At 49.0% G+C, this 20,653-nt stretch overlaps 1 protein-coding gene across 4 annotated transcripts in view; it reads left to right on the top strand.

Moving 5' to 3' along the window:
* The window catches only part of LOC135905312 (uncharacterized), a 112,207-nt gene that overhangs the window by 4,699 nt on the left and 86,855 nt on the right, over positions 1-20,653 (top strand). The window contains exon 2 of one of the 4 annotated variants that reach the window (XM_070536106.1): positions 16,476-16,563. The exons of the other annotated variants lie outside the window; for them this stretch is intronic. The gene's annotated coding sequence lies outside the window, so the exon portion shown is untranslated. The remainder of the gene's footprint in view (positions 1-16,475; positions 16,564-20,653) is intronic. 4 annotated transcript variants of the gene reach the window in all.

The following is a 20,653-nucleotide window of genomic DNA, read 5'->3' on the forward strand; positions in this document are numbered from 1 at the left end:
AAGATGACGACGTTTACGCCGCTGGGCGGGTGGTTGGGCCGGATCTGTGTGACGTCACAAGAAATATGCCTCCAGCATGAGCCATTGCATTATTTGCTTGCTCATTGGGGTATCAGACATTGATCTGAGTTTTCGACGTGCTGTTCTGTACGCTGTATGCGTGATTCGAAAGAATGTAAGCACCGTTCACTTCACTTTGCTGAGTGTTCGAAGCCTCTGCCTTACGGGGCTTTGAGCCATTGCATTTTCGCTTGCCCACGGGGGTATGAGTCATTATTATAGTTGTGATGATAGTGAATAACAGTTATGATGATGGTTATGATAGTTCATGGTAGCTCTACCATGAGCTACCATGAACCTACCAGCTACCATAGTGTAGGTAGAGCAGAGCTCTACTTACACTTTGCTATGTGTTAGCGATTCGGGCACCACCACAACATATATGCTACAACATTGTAACACAGTGCAAGTCACGAGTACACTACACAAATAAACCGAACATGATTCGACTACTCATCTTATGACACGAAGAATACTGCCAGACTTATGATGTTCCTCATGAAGCCGTGCAGGTTGCTGAAAGGCCACCAAGATTGCCCCCGAAAAAAGACATTCCACAAGAACCTATAATACAAAAGTTCCCAGGTATTCAAGGAAAATATAAAAACTACACGGAATTTCAGTGACGGCTCTAAAGCACAGGAATACGTAGGTGTCGGGATCTTAACAAAAAATTCGAAAAATAGCATGCGGCTAAATAATTTTCTCTTAGTCGTTAGCGCCGAAGTTTATGCGATATGAATGGCAGTGAAGAAAATGACTACCAACAAGGAGAAGAATGGTATTTTCTTTGCTGATTCGTTAAATGCCATGAAAGCTCTAAACCTAAACTCCGCGTCTGAACCCCTGCTTGGCAATATCTAAAACATAGACTTTAAGAAGAAATACGGAGGAACCATACGATTCTGCTGGGTCCCAAGCTATGTTGGAATACCAGGGAATGAAGCAGCAGATAGAAGCGCATCCATGCCAGCGCGCACAACATAACTCACATAATACTTCCATACACAGACAGTATCCGAGCGATTCATACGGGCCTGGCATCAAAATGACAACAAGAATAGACATCGTGCATAAATAACAAGTTACATATGACTTAACGCCTGCTTGGCGAGTGGAAACCATGCATTCACCAAGAACGGTTCTATAAGGTAATGTTATGTCGACTTCGAATTGAGCACACGCCTCTCACAGACAATTTTCTATTTCGAAAGGAAAACCACCAACATGTGAGAACTGTCATGAATCGCTTACTGTAAGCGACATCATTATGTCATCTCCGCATACTGAAACACAGAGGCGGAAACATTTCAAAAATTTTTATCATTTGCAACCTTTACACCCTGCCTTGATATTGCGCGGTGATACACAAGTGCCATTCACTAACTTCTACAAGTTTTTAGATGAAGCAGGGTATCTACATCGACTTTAAGGCAACGCAGCTGTTGCTGCCTTAACATTGGATCTTGTACTGTCCTGTGACTGGCGCAGCATGGCCTTAGTCGCTTTTGAGCCGTTAAACCCGAATTAACTAACATTTATTTGAGGGCTGTCATTCTCAAAATTCCGATGTATAATTTTGTAAATTATGGAATATAATAGAACTGTAGTGCGGTACAGAATATTTGGTGATTTTCGATCATGGGATGTCGAGCACCGACGCCGGCCGCCAACACCGGGACTTACTGCGACACGGGGCCCTTAACGCTATCCCGTTAATATTACTGCCAGCGAGCGTGTAAATGCCGACTGGTTTTCCAGTGGTACGTGGTGCCTTTCACAATGTCTGGTAACAATAGCAAAACAAAGAAAATGACCATGCTAATCATACAATCTCACACATAACATAAACATAACATAACATAAACATAACATAAACATAACATAACAATCTCACATAAACATAACATAACACTTCATGTTACTAAAGGAATGGAGCATCGGCACTGCACTGGCTCATCGCCACAATCGAAGCCACGAAGATTCGTTATGGAGCTTCTACTCCAGGCAGAATGATGTCCTATAAAGTAATGTGACGCGTAATGTTCATTTTATTTAAAAAATATGTAAACTGTAAGACGCTTAGCACGAACGAGTGTTTAGATCATTTTGCCAGCTGCAGTGCACGGCAACCAATGGCAAAGGTAAAGAGCGGACACTCTAGTGGGGCCCTGCGGTCAAGTTGCTACGCTGCTACCAGCGTACCGGACGTCTTGTCAGACCAACTAGTATTTTCGTCCGAGGTTCCAGACGCATAATTTACCTCGGCTTTGGCTTTTCTTTCAGTTTCGATAGCTATGCGTTTGATTCTGGTTTACCTTTGGTTGCGAAGATGTCCATCTATGTTTTCTCTAGTTGACCGCAACAGCTCTGTGATTTCATTTTGAAGCACGCCGCATAAATAGACGTAATGGACTCGCGCATCTCAACCTTTTTACTGGAAAAGCCGCCAAGCTTGCAGAAAAATGAGCAAGCCTGAATCAGCGCATGCAGATTACAAAACTATTGCAAGCTGAGCACTCTATATTGCAGTTACTTTGCTGTTTCTGAGCCGCTTTTGTCAGTTGCACATCATAGGAAGCAGCGGTTCCATGCAAAAATGTTTATTTTTGCTCGTTCACATAGGGAATTGGACAAAACGTTACTAGAACACACACTTGATAAATAACGACACAGACATACACAAAATACAAGGATGTTTTAGCCTTGAGATGCAGCGTGTCAATAAATGTGGCACTTGTAAACCGGGTCAGACGCATGCAGCGTGCATATAAAGTGAGGTAAACATCCTTCACAAAATGATCCCGAATGCGTATTGCACTGCTCGAGCCTTGTCAATTGAAATGTTTGTGTGATTGTACTGGTGAGCCCTGGATAACAAATTCTGAGCTTTAAAGCGAAGGTCTTGCGAGTGATTTTTGGAAAATTACGCGTTTGAAGTAATGCAGGTGCTCTTCCGGAAAAAGATTCCAAAACAAACGGATGGCAACATGGTTAATGGGTGCCAGGACAGATACCATGCTACACGTGCAAAATACGCTCACTGAGCCTAGCAAACGTCTTCCCAATAAGGTCTTATAGCAAGAAACAGCAAAATGATCTCTGCAGAGAAAATGAAACACCACAAGTGCGAGGTGACGTGTGGAAAAGCGCTATGGGATAGGCGTATTCAGCAGCACATGACTGGCGCAGCATCAACGTCTCCGTGGAAAATGGATGCACGGACGAAGCCCTGTAGACGTATGATGAGCACTCTACCTTTGAGGACAAGTGGAAGCGCACGTCGCTACGCTTCTACGAACCGGCGTCGCCGTGCTGGCATCGCAGCTGGCGGCGCCGCAGATATCAGCATACCTTCCTGGGAAGCTATTGCGAGAGGGGGAAGCGACAACAACGGTAACAAAACATTGCTTCTTGGGAGTGTCCGTGGCTCGTTCTGAAGCGCCGTCAGCTACAGATTCGAGGCGAACCAAAAAACGTCGAAGTCTTTCCCAAAAGGCGAAACGTCAATTGCGATAGCAAATTAAGAGACAGCTATGTAAGGTAAGGATTGTAGTTTTATCTACAATATAAACTTGGAAACATTCCCTTACGAACTGAATTAAAAAGCTTGGTGTCAGCGCGTACAAGCAAACATGAACACATCACACTAAACGAGCGCGGACATTTGCTGTCGAAACGCCAGTGTAACCAAGCGCGGCTGCGTCAGTGAAGTAACTTTCATACAGTCTCTTTTCAACGTAGGAGTGGCGAGCGCACCTCCTGCATGAAGGTATGAACCGTCTGCCGTACCCTTTAAAGATACAGCTCGTGCTACCCCTCCCCGCCGTTCAAATTACACAATTGTTGGCTGTCATAGCCCTCCCCCCCCCCCCCGGCTATTCCCAAGCTGCCTCCCAGCTCTGCTCCTTTCCGCGCCCGAGATTGAGCCGCGATGGTCAGTTGTCCTTGCCCCCTTTCGCACAGTACGCACTTTATGCTGGTGCCCAATGCCGCTGCCCCTTCCTCCCCCCTTCCTCCCACAGCCTTTCACGCGATGTCTGATCTCCGCGTTCCTCCTCTGCGCACGCCTGATTGAGGCGCAATCGTCGGCTTCCCTCGCGTGCTTCCATTCGCACGTGCGCCATACGACGCACGGAGTCGGTGTTATTGCCCTTGGACATTAAACGGAACATCACGACGACGACGATAGCAACGAAAAAAAATGCTACTCGAGGGTCCATATAATTGCTATCGCAAAAAAAGGCCTAGCGACGATATCGGTGGCGAGCGATTAGCGGCAGTGAGGCTGCCGGCGATACCAAAGCATAGCCGTACCTCTCCTCTGCCATGAAATGACGACTTCGCTGTGCCGAAGGGAAATCTCGCAGGGAAATCATCTATGTAGCAGGCAGATCTCCTCATTTGTCTCCCTAAAGACTGCAGTAGGCCGGCAGTCTGCGAACTGTAAACGGCGTGCGGCGAGTTACCGTGTCGCTACCGGAGACCTTCCTATGATTCCGGCGCCATGGACAACATAATTGTCTCCAATGCAATCAATATCACGCCCGCAGAGCTGTCTGCGTCAGCAGGTGTTTATTGTTTTAGGATACAGCGTACCAGGGCACATGAGGGTTACACCCTCCCACTTGTAGCCGTGCGGGGCTTAGCCGTGTTTGGAGCAAGGAGGAGACAGGGTGTTGAGCCAATGCCCGGTGTTCGGAACTTTGTATCCCCCGGTGAAGGCAACAGGCCCCTTCAGCCTCTGTTTGGCATAGACGGCACCTTCAGAGTGACCAACCTAAAGGAAAGCGGCAGTCGCCTTCTACTGACCTTTGCAATCTTAGTCTTTCTCTTTCACATTTTAATCTTGTCTGTCTTCTATTCCCTTCTCACCTCAGTATTTCCGGGCTGCAAGGGTTAACCTTCTGTGGGTAGCCAACCTTGGTATATCATATTTGGTTATTCTAGTAGTGACGTACCACTGGCGTTTGCAGGGCCATTACTTTGCAGGTCCTGCAGCATCCCCTACTTCGGCTACTTGGTCGGTAGCTGGCATTGGGGCCGAACAGTTTTCGTTTACATAGGGAAATTAATTCTCCCCACTCTCTGTTGTTGAGTTTCTTGCCCGAAATAGTGACAATTTTTCACGATTTCTTGTAATACATTTTGATAAAACGAAAAGACAACGAGAAGGATATTGCTTTTTCTGGTTGCAAAAGCACTGAAGAACTTTTGGCCAACGGTATAAAGCCTCTATATTGGGAAGCGGTGATCTCCTTATACAACTTCGCGAAATAAACACGAAATTCTCTCTAATCTAGAGTATTTCAGGAATCTCCCAGTGAAAGTCAAACTGCACCGCACTATGAACATCACCACCGGATACGTTTCCAACGATGATCTCATGGACCTGATTGAATCTGAAGTATTGGAGGGCTGGAGTGATCAAAATGTGACCAATGTACACAGAATAAAGATTAGGCGCGGTGGCAACAAGATCGAAACAAACCTCCTTTCGTATCAAGTGTGCTGCCTGTGACCATTGAGGCTGGGTACATAAAGTCCGAGTCAGACCGTACATCCGAAGCCCTCTCCGTTGCTTCACTTATCTTGGGCACTACATTTATCAGATTTGGCCACAGTTGAGAGCAATGCCGAGGCCGCCAGACTTACACTAAATGCAGTGCCCAAAAACACCGATCTGAGGATTGCGATAATAAAGAACACTGCGTGAACTGTTATGGGGAGCTCGCCGTATACTCGTGGTTCAGTTCATTCTGGAAAATGGGAAAAGAATTATCGACTATCAAAGTCAAGGAAAACGTTTCGTTCAAGGAGGGATGCGGGCGGCTACCACACCTGCCAAAAAGCATATTTGTCGCAGTGGTGTGCCCAGGGGCAGAGGCACAGCGGCCTCCGGCGGCTGTCCGGCAAACACAATGTGCCGGCAGTGATGCTCCACGCCCCTCTTCTAGGGTGGCTGTAGGAAGCGCTGCGCTGCCCTCTCATAAGAAGCGCCGGTTGATCTCTGGGCTGGTGGTTTCAAAGGCCTCGCCCTCTGAGACGAGCCCTGCTTGTCGAATTCGCAAGAGCTCGCGGCTAGTGCCTGTGAAGAGGTAATGGACACAGCACCCATCCCGAGCGCGCCCTTAGCGCCAAATAAGTGGCGTGGATCTCCTGACCACTTCGAAAGAGACTAATTTCTCATCACAGCGCCCGGGAAAGGCACTAAGAGCTAACACCTCTTCCTTAAACACACAGATAAGCCACATAAAACATGGAAACAGAAACATTACACTGGAACATCCGAGGGCTCGTCTACAGCCTCGATGATGTTAAAAAATCCTACACATATTTCATCCAAAGGTGCTGTGTTCAAGAAAAAACCCTAAACCTACGCAAACATACTTTCTCCGGCAATGTGTCATTTTTCGGAAAGACCATGACAAAGCGGTCGCACCGTCCAGTGGTGTACCAATAGTCACAGCCAAGTCTGTAGCTTGTCAGCATTTTGCCCTTCAGACGGCGCTTGAGACAGTGTCAGTTCGAGCAGAACTTTTCAATAAATTGGTCACTTCATGTTCTATATGCATACCCCCAACTATGACCTCGGAAAAGCATATTTATAATCTCGTTGATCAGCTGCGGGAACCCTAAATACTCGTCGGTGATTTTAACGCTAACAAATTGTTGTGCGGAGACTCGCGATGTCGCCCTTAAGGTAGACCTACAGAAAACTTTCCTCTGAACTCTAATGCGTGCCTACTGATTAAGAAAGCACCAACGCATTACAATCTTTACCATAATTCATACTCATGTGTAGACCTCTAGATTGGCTCTGCCCCTCTATTCCCTGACATGGGATGGTATGTTCTCAAAAATACATTTGTAATTCACCACTTTTCAGTAACTTTGAACCTAGTAACACAACATTACCCCGCAGGGGCGTCTGCGTCAGCAGGCGTTTGGTGTGTTGCGACACCACGTACCAGAGCACACGAGGGTTGGACCTTCCCGCGTGTAGCCGTGCGCGGCTTAGCCGTGTCTGGGGAAAGGGGGATCCTGGAGGTTGAGCCGATGCTGGGTGTTTGGACCTTTAAGGCCCCCCGGTGGAGGCAACACACCTCTTTGGCCTCTGCTTCACATAGACGGCACCCCCGGACTGACCCACCCGGGGGAAATCGGCAGTCGCCTTTCCTGTCTTCCTCTCAAATCTTCGCCTTGCTCTCTATCCTTTTCATCTTTCCTGTCTTCTCTTCCCTTCTTCTCACTTCCATATTTCCTGGCGGCGAGGGTTAACCGTGTGTAATATATCCAAACTTGGGTATATACATTAGGTTATAGTGCCTGTGTACTGCTGGCGCTGGCAGGCTGCATTTATACAGAATCTTGTCACGTCCCCGTGTTGGGCTCCACGGTGGGTGGCTGGCACAGCTGCCGAAATTTCAGTAATTTCTATGGCTTCTAGCTCATTCCCAAAGCTACCTGATCGACCTCTTTTGAAAAGAGGCCGCACCGATGAGCCCTTCAACTTTTTCGCCAAGAGCAAAGATATTTTCCCACATTTTCACGTCATCCATACCGAAACGAACCAAAAGACTGTAAGAACGCTTTCTCCATTTGTTGTTGCGAAGTGCCTCACTGACACACTAGGCCCTGGATACAAAATTACTAAAATGGCCAGTGGCGACCTTCTCCTTGAAGTTCGTGACAAAACACAACACGACAAATCGACAAATCTTGTTTCATTTGGTGAAACCCCAATTTCAGTAACCCCTCACCGTTCCCTCAACAGCACAAGAGGTGTAGTTTCAGAGCAGGACCTTCTAGAACTGACTGAGGCAGAGCTGCTAGAGGGCTGGAAGGAGCAGCATGTCACGAATGTACAACGAATCAAGATCCGCCGAGATGACAAGGAAATACCCACAAAACACCTGATCCTTACCTTTTGTACCAGCACACTCCCTGAAAGCATCGAAACAGGCTATATGAAAATTAATGTCAGACCATACATACCAAATCCACGACGATGTTTCGAATGCCAAAGATTCGGCCACGGCTCTCAGAGCTGCCGAAGTCGTACCACCTGTGCCAAGTGCGCGTCCCATGACCACCCTGCGGACAACTGCAACGACCCACTTCACTGTGCAAACTGTGACGGCGAACACGCCGCTTATTCTCGCTCCTGTCCTTCATGGAAGAAGGAAAAGGAAATCACAACACTCAAAGTAAAAGAAAATATCTCATTCAAAGAAGCGCGAAAGCGTCTTTCTATCGCACAGGGACCCACATTTTCCCAAGTGGCACGGCTGGGGGCACGGCCACAACGGTACTCGGCGGCTGTTTGGACCACGCAGAGTGGAACGGCGGCATCGCCACTCGCCCCCACTGCGGCATCAGCTAGTGCTGATCCGCCACCCTGCAAGAGCCAGCAGGCCTCAGGGTCTGCCGTCTCTAGAGCTTCAAGGGCCTCTGCACGTGTAGAGAAGCCCGAAACACCCGCGAGCGGACACCGCGAGCGGACACCGCGAGCGGACATCCAGCGCCTTGTCGCAGGCGATGGATACATCACAAAGTGCTTTGGCGTCGCAGACGCCAAAGGCTCGGCGCAGTTCTCAGGAGCGCGCCAAAAAGGACAAAACCCGCATCACGGGGCCTGGAAAGAGCCCTGTGGGCCTAAAGTAGCTTCGCTTTCCTAAACACACAGCACATATTAATACCAACATGGATATATCAATATTACATTGGAACGTTAGAGGTCTCCTCCACAACCTCGACGACATCAAAGATTTGTTACATAAATTTAATCCTAAGGTGCTGTGTTTACAAGAAACACATCTAAAACCAACACAGTCAGGCTTTCTGACGCAATTCGCCATTTTTCGCAAGGACCGTGAAGATGCCGACACCTCTTCCGGTGGTGTAGCAATAATAGCTGATAAGTCCGTTGCATGCCATGCTCTGTAACTTCAAACGCCTCTTGAGGCCGTTGCGGTTCGGGCCTTATTGTTTGGAAAATTAATTAGCATTTGTTCTATCTACATACGACCTAACTTTCGGCTCCATCGAACAGAACTCGAGGGAATTATAGATGCCCTGCCAGACCCATACATACTGGTTGGGGATTTCAATGCACATGTGAAGAAGAAGACGCGCCTCGCGGCACAGCCGCATTGCCAACGCGCGGCTCGTCTCGGCTCGCGCTGTTGATTGCTGGCGTCCGTTTGGACAGTGCTTCGGGCTGCTTCGCCGTTCCCGGTTGCTGTGCCGTTACATTAGGAGCCGCCAATAAACCTTTTCTCAATTGGTGGAGGTGCTGGGACTCAAACCCCGTCGCTTGAAACCCTGGAGCTGAGATCACGAACGCTACCACCCGCCATGACCGACAGCTCCTCCCAAACGGCACCGACGCCACAGTCCGTCACCTGCACCGGCGTTCCACGACAACGGGACCCCAAGGTCTTCAGCGGTGCAGACGACGAAGACGTAGAAGACTGGTTTGCGTCGTATGAACGGGTGAGCGCACACAACAAGTGGGATGATCCCGCCAAGTTAACTCACGTCATCTTTTATCTGGCTGGTGTTGCCCAACTGTGGTTTCACAACCACGAAAGTGACGTGCCCACATGGTCAGTCTTCAAGACAACCTTTACGGAAGTGTTCGGCCGACCCGCTGTTCGCAAGCTCCGTGCCGAACAGCGCTTGCGCGCCCGAGCACAGCAGACGGCGGAAACGTTCACAAGCTACATAGAAGACGTCGTGGACCTTTGTAAACGAGTCAACGCCGCAATGCCAGAAGCTGAGCGAATTCGCCATATACTGAAAGGCATCGATGACGGCGCATTCCAGATGCTCCTAGCCAGGAATCCGCGCACTGTGTCTGAAGTTGTCAGCCTGTGCCAAAGTTACGATGAGTTGAGGAAGCAACGCGCTTCGACTCGGCGTCCTTTGGGAAGCGACGACTTGTTGGCGAGCCTTGACAACATGTACGACCCATCCTCCTTCTTTCAGCGGGTCAAGGACTTTGTGCGTGAGGAAGTTGCTCGCCAACTTTCTTTAGTCCCCTTCACTCAAGAGCCCACCTCCCGTCTTCCAAACACGCTCCGCACCCTCATTTCCGAAGAGGTCGCCCACGTTGTCCCTTCCGCACCACATCAGCCGCCTGCAGCCGTGAATCTCAACTCTACGCGGGCAGTGCAGCCTGTCGCCACGCCTCTCACCTATGCGCAGCCAGTCCTGCCTGTGGCCGCGCCTCTTACGTACGCCCAGGCAGTACGCAGGCCTCCACCGGCGTCTTTCACGACCCAGTCCCAACCGCTGCCACCAGAAGCCCATGCTACATCTTGGACCGCACCGCGAGCTAATCCTTGGCGGACACCTGACAACCGACCCATCTGTTATTCTTGCTGCACTCCCGGACACGTCGCCCGATATTGCCGCCGTCGTCCTCAAGCGTTCGGCGACGCCTCGCGGCCCTTCCAGTACGGCAGCCAGCCATTTCGCCAATACGCCGCTCCTTCCCCCCAACCGTATGCTCGTGCTGACATCCCAGAATTTCCTTCGCGTCGCTCGCCATCCCCTCGCCGACGCTCGCTCTCCCCAATGCGTCGGCGACCCGCACCACCTGACCAGGAAAACTGAACGTCGCAGTTCAAGAGGCAAGAACTGCGCCCCATTCGAACTGTCAAAGTCCTCGCGCCTCTCCTGCTAACGTGGTCGAAATTTGTGTAGAAGGTGTTCCTACATTCGCTCTTGTGGATACCGGCGCAGCCGTTTCTGTGATAGCCGCCAAACTGTGCCGTTCGCTGCGCAAGGTGACCACGCCACTTTCTGGACTGTCGCTTCGTACGGCAAGCGCGCAGCCCGTCACTCCGCACGCAGCCTGTACTGTACGTGTGCTTATTCACGGCATTGTTTACATCGTCGAGTGTATTGTTCTTCCCACCTGCTCGCATGACGTCATCCTCGGATGGGACTTCTTATCCAGTCATAAAGCCGTGATCGACTGCGCACGCGCCGAAGTTGAATTTTCCCCTTGTGACGCACCCTTGGACGAAGATTGCGACCGCCCTTCTAAACTTACCGTGCGCGAGGACACAGATATTCCACCTGGCTCCTTCGCCCTCGTCCCCGTCTTTTGCGATGCCATCGCTGATGCAACGGTCCTCTTCACGCCGTCCGACGTCTTCATGAGCCGTAAATCTCTCCCACTACCCTTCGCGACGCTTGACATGGCTGGCGGCTGCAGCAATTTCTACTGTTACAATCCCCTCTGTGCGCCTCTTACGTTGCTCGTTGGTGAATGCCTTGGCTTCGTGGAACTCCTCGACTCTTCGTCTTTGGTTGATGTCCCTGGAGACTCTTTTGACGTCGACCCCGGCCAAGCATCTTCGATGTCCGCGCTTGAAGAAACGTCCAGGGTTGCGTTCTCGCATGCCATCGCCGATACCCTCACACCTGCCGAACGCGCCGCCCTTCTTGATCTCCTGCACAACTTTAGAAGTTCATTCGACGTTTCACAACCTCACCTGGGCCGCACGTCGGAAGTGCGGCACTACATTGACACCGGTTCACATCAGCCGTTACGTCAACGACCATATCGCGTCTCTGCCGAAGAGCGTCGTGTCATTACCACCCAAGTCGAAGATATGCTGCGCCGTGATGTTATTCAACCTTCGCACAGTCCCTGGGCATCTCCTGTCGTTCTCGTTCGCAAGAAGGACGGGTCTATTCGCTTTTGCGTCGACTACCGTCGGTTAAATAAGGTAACGCGCAAAGACGTCTATCCTTTGCCGCGCATCGATGACGCCCTCGACAGTCTTCAGGGCGCAGAATTTTTCTCGTCCCTTGACTTGCGTTCAGGGTACTGGCAGGTCCCCATGGCTGCGGCCGATCGCCAGAAAACCGCGTTCATTACACCTGACGGTTTATATGAATTTAAGGTGATGCCTTTCGGGCTTTGTAACGCCCCTGCCACCTTTGAACGACTCATGGACAACACTCTGCGTGGCCTCAAGTGGTCTATATGTCTGTGTTACCTCGACGATGTCGTGGTTTTCTCGCCTGATTTTCCTACTCACCTGCTCCGCCTTAGACAAGTTTTGACCTGTCTAACGAACGCTGGCCTTCAACTCAACCTCAAGAAGTGCCGCTTCGCCGCGCGAGAGCTCACCATTTTAGGCCACGTTGTGTCCAAGCATGGCGTTCTACCCGATCCTGCAAAACTTCGAGCAGTCGCTGAGTTTCCGAAGCCTCAGACCATCAAAGAACTTCGAAGCTTCGTGGGCCTATGCTCATATTTCCGGCGCTTTGTTCGAAATTTCGCATCGATCATGGCGCCATTGACTCAGCTTCTACGCGGTGACGCCGCCCTCTCCTGCTGGTCCCCTGCATGTGACTCCGCCTTTGCTACGCTGCGTCGTCTTCTCATCTCCCCACCTATTCTTCGCCATTTCGACCCGTCAGCTGCAACTGAAGTACATACAGATGCCAGCGGGGTCGGTCTCGGCGCCGTACTCGCCCAACGAAAGGAGGGCTACCCCGAATATGTAGTCGCCTATGCGAGTCGCACACTGACGAAGCCTGAGGCCAATTACAGCGTGACCGAAAAAGAGTGCTTGGCTTTAGTATGGGCACTTGGCAAGTTCCGACCATATCTGTACGGGCGCCCATTCGACTTGGTCACAGATCACCATGCGCTTTGTTGGCTCGCCAACTTGAAAGATCCCACTGGCCGCCTAGCCCGTTGGGCACTACGCATCCAGGAGTACGATATTCGCGTCGTCTACCGCAGTGGACGCACACACTCCGACGCAGATGCCTTGTCTCGTTCACCTTTACCTCCAGATTCGGCCTGCGCAACAACTTCCGCACATTCCGTGTCATCTCTCGACATGGACTCCTTTGCAACCGCACAACGTCGTGACCCGTGGGTCGCTTCTCTTTTCGACTATCTTTCTGGCTCGTCGACCATCCCTGTATCCCGAACCCTCCGACGCCAAGCAGTTCATTTTGCCATTCGTGACCAGCTGCTGCACCGTCGCAATTACACTCCGGATGGTCGTCGGTGGCTTCTGGTTGTTCCCCGCAGCTTAAGGTCTCAAATATGTGCCGCTTTCCACAACGATCCGCAGTGTGGCCATGCCGGAGTCTTCAAGACGTACGAACGCATTCGCCACCGCTACTACTGGCGCGGCATGTACAATTTTGTACACAAGTTTGTTCGGTGCTGTCTTGACTGTCAACGCCGCAAATCGCCGCCTTTACGCCCATCTGGTGCCTTGCAGCCGCTCCCGTGCCCTGCCACACCCTTCGATCGCGTCGGCATCGACCTATACGGCCCACTTCCTATGACACCAGACGGCAATCGGTGGATCGTCGTTGCTATTGATCATTTGACACGCTACGCCGAAACTGCTGCTTTACCAAGTGCTACAGCGCGGGATGTAGCCTCTTTCGTCCTACATCGCTTCGTGCTTCGACACGGCGCACCTCGGGAACTCCTCAGCGATCGCGGTCGCGCCTTCCTCTCCGAAGTCGTCGAAAGTTTGCTTTCGGAATGCCATATTATTCATCGGACAAGCACGGCATACCATCCACAGACTAACGGGCTCACAGAGCGATTTAACCGCACACTTGGTGATATGCTCTCTATGTACGTGGCGTCTGATCATGGTAACTGGGACCGCATCCTTCCATTCATCACGTTCGCGTACAACACCGCGACCCAGGCCACTACGGGATTTTCACCTTTCTTCCTCCTGTATGGCCGCGAGCCTACGCATACCATCGACACGCTCCTTCCATACCGTCCTGACGCCTCCGAGTGTCTACCTGTTTCCGACGTCGCCCGACAAGCCGAAGAATGCCGCCAGCTAGCGCGCTCCTTTACGGCAGAGCAACAGCAGCGCCAGAAAGAAAACCGCCTCGACACGCATCCAAGCACGACCTACGCTCCAGGCGTTCTTGTGTGGTTGTCGGTCCCTTTCCAAACGCCGGGGCTTTCCTCGAAACTCCTCCCAAAATTCGAAGGGCCTTACCGAGTCTTGGAGCAAACATCCCCGGTGAATTTTCTCATTGAGCCCCTGTCACCACCTGAAGACTTGCGCCGGCGTGGACGTGACATTGTCCACGTCTCGCGTCTCAAGCCCTACCACGACCCTCTGCCTCCCGATTCTTAAGGCACCAGGATGGCTCTTTTTGTCCGGGGGGAGATTGTGAAGAAGAAGACGCGCCTCGCGGCACAGCCGCATTGCCAACGCGCGGCTCGTCTCGGCTCGCGCTGTTGATTGCTGGCGTCCGTTTGGACAGTGCTTCGGGCTGCTTCGCCGTTCCCGGTTGCTGTGCCGTTACATTAGGAGCCGCCAATAAACCTTTTCTCACACACAACACCCTTTGGGGGGATTCCCGATGCGATGCAAGAGGTCGAATAATTGAACAAATCCTGTTTTCTTCAGGCGCCTGCGTGCTAAATAAGAAACAAACAACATTTTACAGTCTTGCACACAACACATACAGTTACATAGACTTAAGCATAGTATCCCCGACCTTAGTACCCCGTTTAGATTGGAAAGTTATTCAGAACCCTTATGGAAGTGACCATTTTCCTGTGATCCTCCAATCTACAAGAGAACATGATCCTCTCCCACAAGCCGCTCGATGGAAGATTGCATCTGCAGACTGGGAAAAATTTAGGACTCTGACGTATATGCCTCGAAACGCTCTTAACGATTTTAATATAAACGACGCTGTTGCTTATTTTACCGCTTTTATGATTGACGCCGCATTGGAGTGCATCCCACAAACAAACGGGAGCCCGAAAAAACGGCGAGTGCCCTGGTGGAACGAACATTGCAGGAATGCACGGAAAAAACAGAACAAGGCCTGGGACATGCTGCGCCGCTCTCCAACAATAGAGAACCTTGTTAACTTCAAACACATGAAGTCCCAAGGGAGACGAACACGGCGCACGGCTAAAAGGGAAAGCTGGGAAAACTACATCTCCGGTATTAACTCGTACAAACAAGAAGGGAAAGTATGGAGTCGGCTGAAAAAATTAGTAGGCCACCAAACTTACCTCCTGCCTTTGGTCGATGTCCAAGGCAATACCCTTGAAGACCAGGCTAACGCCCTTGGACAGCATTTCGAACATGTGTCCAGCGCCGAACATTATTCGGAACTTTTCCACAAACTAAAAGAATCTGCAGAAAGCAAGCCGTTAAATAGAAAGTGTCGAGAAAACGAACCTTACAACAGTCCCTTCAGTGTTATGGAATTCAGAGCATCATTAAACACTTGTCAAAGCTCTGCTCCTGGAGCCGACCGTATTATGTATGAGATGATAAAGCATCTGGACTCTAGCGCTCAAATGGCTCTGCTGTCCCTCTTTAACACTGTTTGGGCAACTGGGTTCCTTCCACTGGCATGGAGAGAAGCCATCGTGGTACCCATTCTAAAACAAGGTAAAGATGCATCCTCAGTAGAAAGTTACCGTCTCATTGCTTTAACAAGTTGTGTTTGCAAATTTTATGGAAAAATGATAAACCGCAGGCTCTTACGTTTCCTTGAAGAAAACAAACTGCTCGATCCTTATCAGTGCGGCTTTAGAGAAGGCCGTTCTACAACAGACAGCCTTGTTCGCATAGAAGCAAACATCCGCGAAGCTTTTATACACAAACAGTTTTTTCTGTCTGTCTTCCTTGACATGGAAAAAGCATATGATACAACGTGGCGGTTTGGAATATTACAAGATCTTTCAGAAATCGGTATCCGCGGGAATATGCTCAACATAATAGAAAGCTACTTAACAAATCGCACGTTCCGCGTTAGAGTTGGAAATGCTCTGTCCAGACCATATACACAGGAAACTGGGGTGCCGCAGGGAGGCGTACTCAGCTGTGCGCTTTTCATCATAAAAATGAACTCCTTACGTTCAGCAATACCACCCGGCGTGTTCTACTCCCTATATGTAGATGACATACAGATCGGTTTCAAGTCGTGTAACCTCGCAATCTGTGAACTACACATCCAAATTGGACTGAACAAAGTGTCTAAATGGGCCAGAGAAAATGGCTTTAAAATCAATCCCAATAAGAGCTCATGTGTGTTATTCACACGAAAGAGAGGACTGACCGCAGATCCCAATGTACACTTAAATGGACAGCGCATACCTGTAAACACAGAACACAAATTTCTGGGCATTATTCTGGATAAAAAATTAACTTTCATTCCGCACCTAAGATATCTTAAGGACAAATCCCTAAAAACAATGAACATTCTAAAAATCTTGTCCCATGCAACATGGGGCAGTGACAGGAAATGTCTCATGAATGTCTACAAAAGCCTTATACGTACACGCCTAGACTACGGGGCCGTGGTTTACCAGTCTGCCACCCCAAGCGCCTTAAAGATTCTTGACCCTATTCATCACTTAGGTATCCGCCTGGCTACCGGTGCCTTCAGGACGAGTCCTGTGGAGAGTCTCTACGTTGAAGCCAACGAGTGGTCGCTTCATCTTCAGAGGTCGTACTGCAGTTTCCTTTACTTTCTGAAAGTTAACGCGAACCGCGACCATCCGTGTTATGAAACTATAAACAACCTTGCATCTGCAACGCTGCTTGATAATCGACCTGCAGCTAGAGAACCATTTTCTCTGCGCGTTAGAAAACTTTTTGAGGAAATGGAAGTTCCGGCTCTTGAGCAAAACCTTATGGCCCCAGCAAAGCCACCGCCGCCGTGGCAGTGGCAGAGCATAGAATGCGATACATCCTTCATAGAGGTTACAAAACACGTTCCAGAGGCACACATAAGAATGCATTTCTGAGAACTCCAGCACAAGTACCCGTACACAGAATTTTACACTGACGCTTCGAAGTCGCACGCTGGCGTTTTCTACGCAGCTGTCGGCCCATCGTTCTCCGAATCCAACGTTATGCACCCGGAAACAAGCATCTTCACCGCAGAGGCTTACGCAATACTGTCTGCTGTCCAACAAATCAAGAAAACAAAGCTACAGAAAGCCATTGTATTTACAGACTCCCTATCTGTCGTAAAATCTCTGATATCACTTAAGAACCTCAAGAATCCCATACTCATTAATCTATATTCTCTCCTGTGCAAATTATATTCGTGTAATAAACAGGTCATAGTATGTTGGGTGCCTGGGCACAGGGGCATCGAGGGCAACACGCTCGCTGATGAAATTGCCAAATCGATTACAAAAAAAGCTGGCAACTCTTCCATAGGTATCGCACCTTCAGACCTAAAGCTATTTTTGCGCAAAAAACTTAGAAGGCATTGGCAACAGATGTGGGATACCGAAACTTCCAATAAACTCCATTTAATTAAGCCACACTTAGGAAATTACGAACCAATAACAAAAACAAGGCGAACTGAAGTCATTTTCTGCCGCCTTAGGATAGGCCATACCTATGGCACACACTCTTATCTATTGACCGGTAGCGATGTTCCAACCTGTTGTAAATGTGGCGAAACACTCACCGTCCTCCATGTCCTGCTCGAGTGTCGGGAAGCGGAATCTCAAAGAAGAAAGCACTTCCCTCTAGTGTACCGACAGCAGATCCCTTTACACCCATGTATGTTCCTTGGTGCGGACCCGCTTTTTAACCACAAAACAGTTTTTAACTATTTACAAGATGTTGACGCATTACAAATACTAGGCCCACAAGTTTCGTAGCACGGCCTCTAATCAGAGGCTCCTGCTGCGAAAGCAGCGCTTTGTATAGCACTTGCCTCCGGGCCCTTTCAGTTAAGGACCTTCTTGAGGCAGTAGTGCTACTGACATATATGCATTTTTAGTACCTCACATCTTCATGGTATAACTTTTAGGTTAACAGCACACCTCACAAGCCATTGTGATTATGTTAACATGTTTATACTTGCTTCTTGTCATATGCCTCTATACAGCCACACTATCTCGTCATAGACAGCCACCATACCCTTTGTTGTTACTTTTCTCACCGAGTACATAACACCATTGTTTGGCGCTCTTTGGCCATGACTGGCCCTTGCGCCACAAAACCCAATACATCATCATCATAAGTAACACAACATTACTCCCCTCCAAATATCCCTCGCTAGAAAATAGTTGAGGCTAATTTGAAATACTTTAAGGAATGCTCCCACATATTACGACATTTCATAGGTAGTTTTGGTATAGATCGTACTGAATCATATTTTGCCGCTTTTGTTTTTGATGCAGCAGAAAATTTCATCTCTGAAGCAAAAGGTCGTCCCCGTGGAAGACGAGTTCCCTGATCGAAAAATGACTGCAGGCAAGCTCGACAAAAGCAAAAAAAAAGCATGGAGCATTCTGCGCCGATATCCAACTGCAGAAAACTTTGTTCTCTTCAAACCACCCAAATCCCAGGGAAGGCGCATGTGACGACAGCTTAGGAGGGCAAGCTGGGAGAAGCTTCTTCCGGGAATCAGTTCATATGCCCAGGAACCAACTGTACAATGAGCTCAGAAGTCTAAAGGGGCATCCGCTGCATCCCTGCACTGCACTGCACTGCACTGAACTGCATCCGCTGCACTTGTTGAATAACCAAGGTGATATGTTGGAAGACCAGGCAGACTCTCTTGCAAAGCAGTTTCAGTATGTATGTAGCTCCGCACACTACGCTGAGGCAGTCCTGCAACATAACGCAATAGGATAACGCAAGACACTGGACCGCATATGTACAAGCAACGATTTTTATAACCGTCCATTCAACATTACTGAGTTTACAGCAGCATTGAACGCTTGAAAAAGCTCGTCGCCAGCAGCAGACAGGATCATGAATGACATGATCACGAGCATGCACACGAACACACAAGTTACGTTGTTTGCACTTAATAACATTTGGGATGCCATACACCTTCCAGTCACATGAAAAGACACTATCGTTTCCCCACATTTGAAAAAGCGTAGAGGCCCCACATTTGGTGACAAGCTACTGTCCCATAGCACTCACGAGCAGCTTATGTAAGCTTTTCGAAAAAATCAGTGCCCTTCCATTCTGTGAAGAGAGATGACCAGCGAAGCTGTGTACCTCGGACCCTTAATCTCAAACTGCACCTCCGCGGCGGGTCGCGTCGGCATTGCACTATCTTCTGGATCCACCCACGTATGGGGTGCTTTTTGCTTACCACGCCAACGACAAGATAATTTCCTTGGACAGTAGAGGTATAAGCTTCGCTGTAAAAAGGGTAAATTGCCATCTCTTGCGTTTCTTAGAATCAAACGAAATGCTTGATCGCTATCAGTGTGGTTTTCGAGAAGGTCGGCCCACAACCGACCATCGCGTGCGCATTGAGGAAAACATCCGTGATGTATTCGCCCTTAAACAATACTTCTTAACAGTTTTCTAGACATGGAAAAGGCGTATAACACCACATGGGGCTTCGGTATTACAACGTTTATCGGAAATTGGCATCCGCAGCAACATTGTTAACAGAAAGCTATCTCTCACACCATACTTTCCTTGTTAGAATTTGTAATTCTCTGTCTGGGTCACTTGCACAGCAAGCTGGGCTACCGCAGGGTGGGGTGTCTACCTCCCCCCTTTCTATGTTTAAAAATAGATCTTTACCTTCGCCCATTCCACAAAGTATTTTTTTCAGCATATGTCGATGATGTACTGATTGGTTTCAAATCGTGTGTCATCGCAGTCTGCGAGTTGAGATTAGGCTGAACAAAGTCTCAGCATGGGTAAATCAGAACCGCTCCAAGCTGAATCTGGAAAAGCTCATGTGTCTTTTTACAAGGAAGAGGGCCCTCGTACCAGAGCCTAGTTCACAGCTCCACTGTCAGCGCTTACCTTTGAACACACAGCACGAATTTCTCTTTGTCATACTTGACTTTAAATTGACATTCATTTCACATATAAAGTACCCAAAGCCAAACGTGTGAAAACAATTAACGTTCTTAAAATTATTGCGCATGCGACATGGTCCAGTGACAGGAGCTGCTTAATGAACTTGCACAGGAGGCTCATGCGATAACTTCTCGACTACGGTTCCACGTTATATCATACTGCCGACCCAAGTGCATTGAATATTGTGGATCCCGTTATCCATTCAGGTGTTCGCCTGGCCACAGGTGCCTTTAGAACTATACAGAGTTTATTCGTAGAACGGAATAATTTGTCCCTGAACCTCGGAAGAACACATATGAGCTTCACCTGTTTCCTCAAAGAGCAATGCAATTCTCAAAACCCTTGTTTTAAAACCTTTAATGATTTGCCGTCTGTAGGACTGTAACAAAAAATGTTGTAGAAGGCGGAGGAGATGTGACAAGAATAAGGAAAGGGTAGGTCATGAATACTCTTCAGAGTGATTACGCTACACCTTGGGCTATATTCAGAAGCGATAAATCGTGCGGCCCGAGTTTGTACTGTTTCTAGTATGTCAGCCATATATGATTAAGAGGAATGTCGTATAGCTGGCGCATACTTGAGTGTAGAGCGAGCGTGTAGTCGCGAGCAAAAGTATGAAGACCACGACACCAATAAAAACATAAAACATATTGAAGCTCAGCTCCGCGCTCTCCAAATGGTTTATTACCTTGTATTCGTAAAATACGCGCACGTAAGCGTGCGCTCTTTAATTC

The sequence above is a fragment of the Dermacentor albipictus genome, chromosome 3 (assembly GCF_038994185.2).
Source record: "Dermacentor albipictus isolate Rhodes 1998 colony chromosome 3, USDA_Dalb.pri_finalv2, whole genome shotgun sequence".
In the NCBI taxonomy this organism is placed as follows: Eukaryota; Metazoa; Arthropoda; class Arachnida; order Ixodida; family Ixodidae; genus Dermacentor; species Dermacentor albipictus.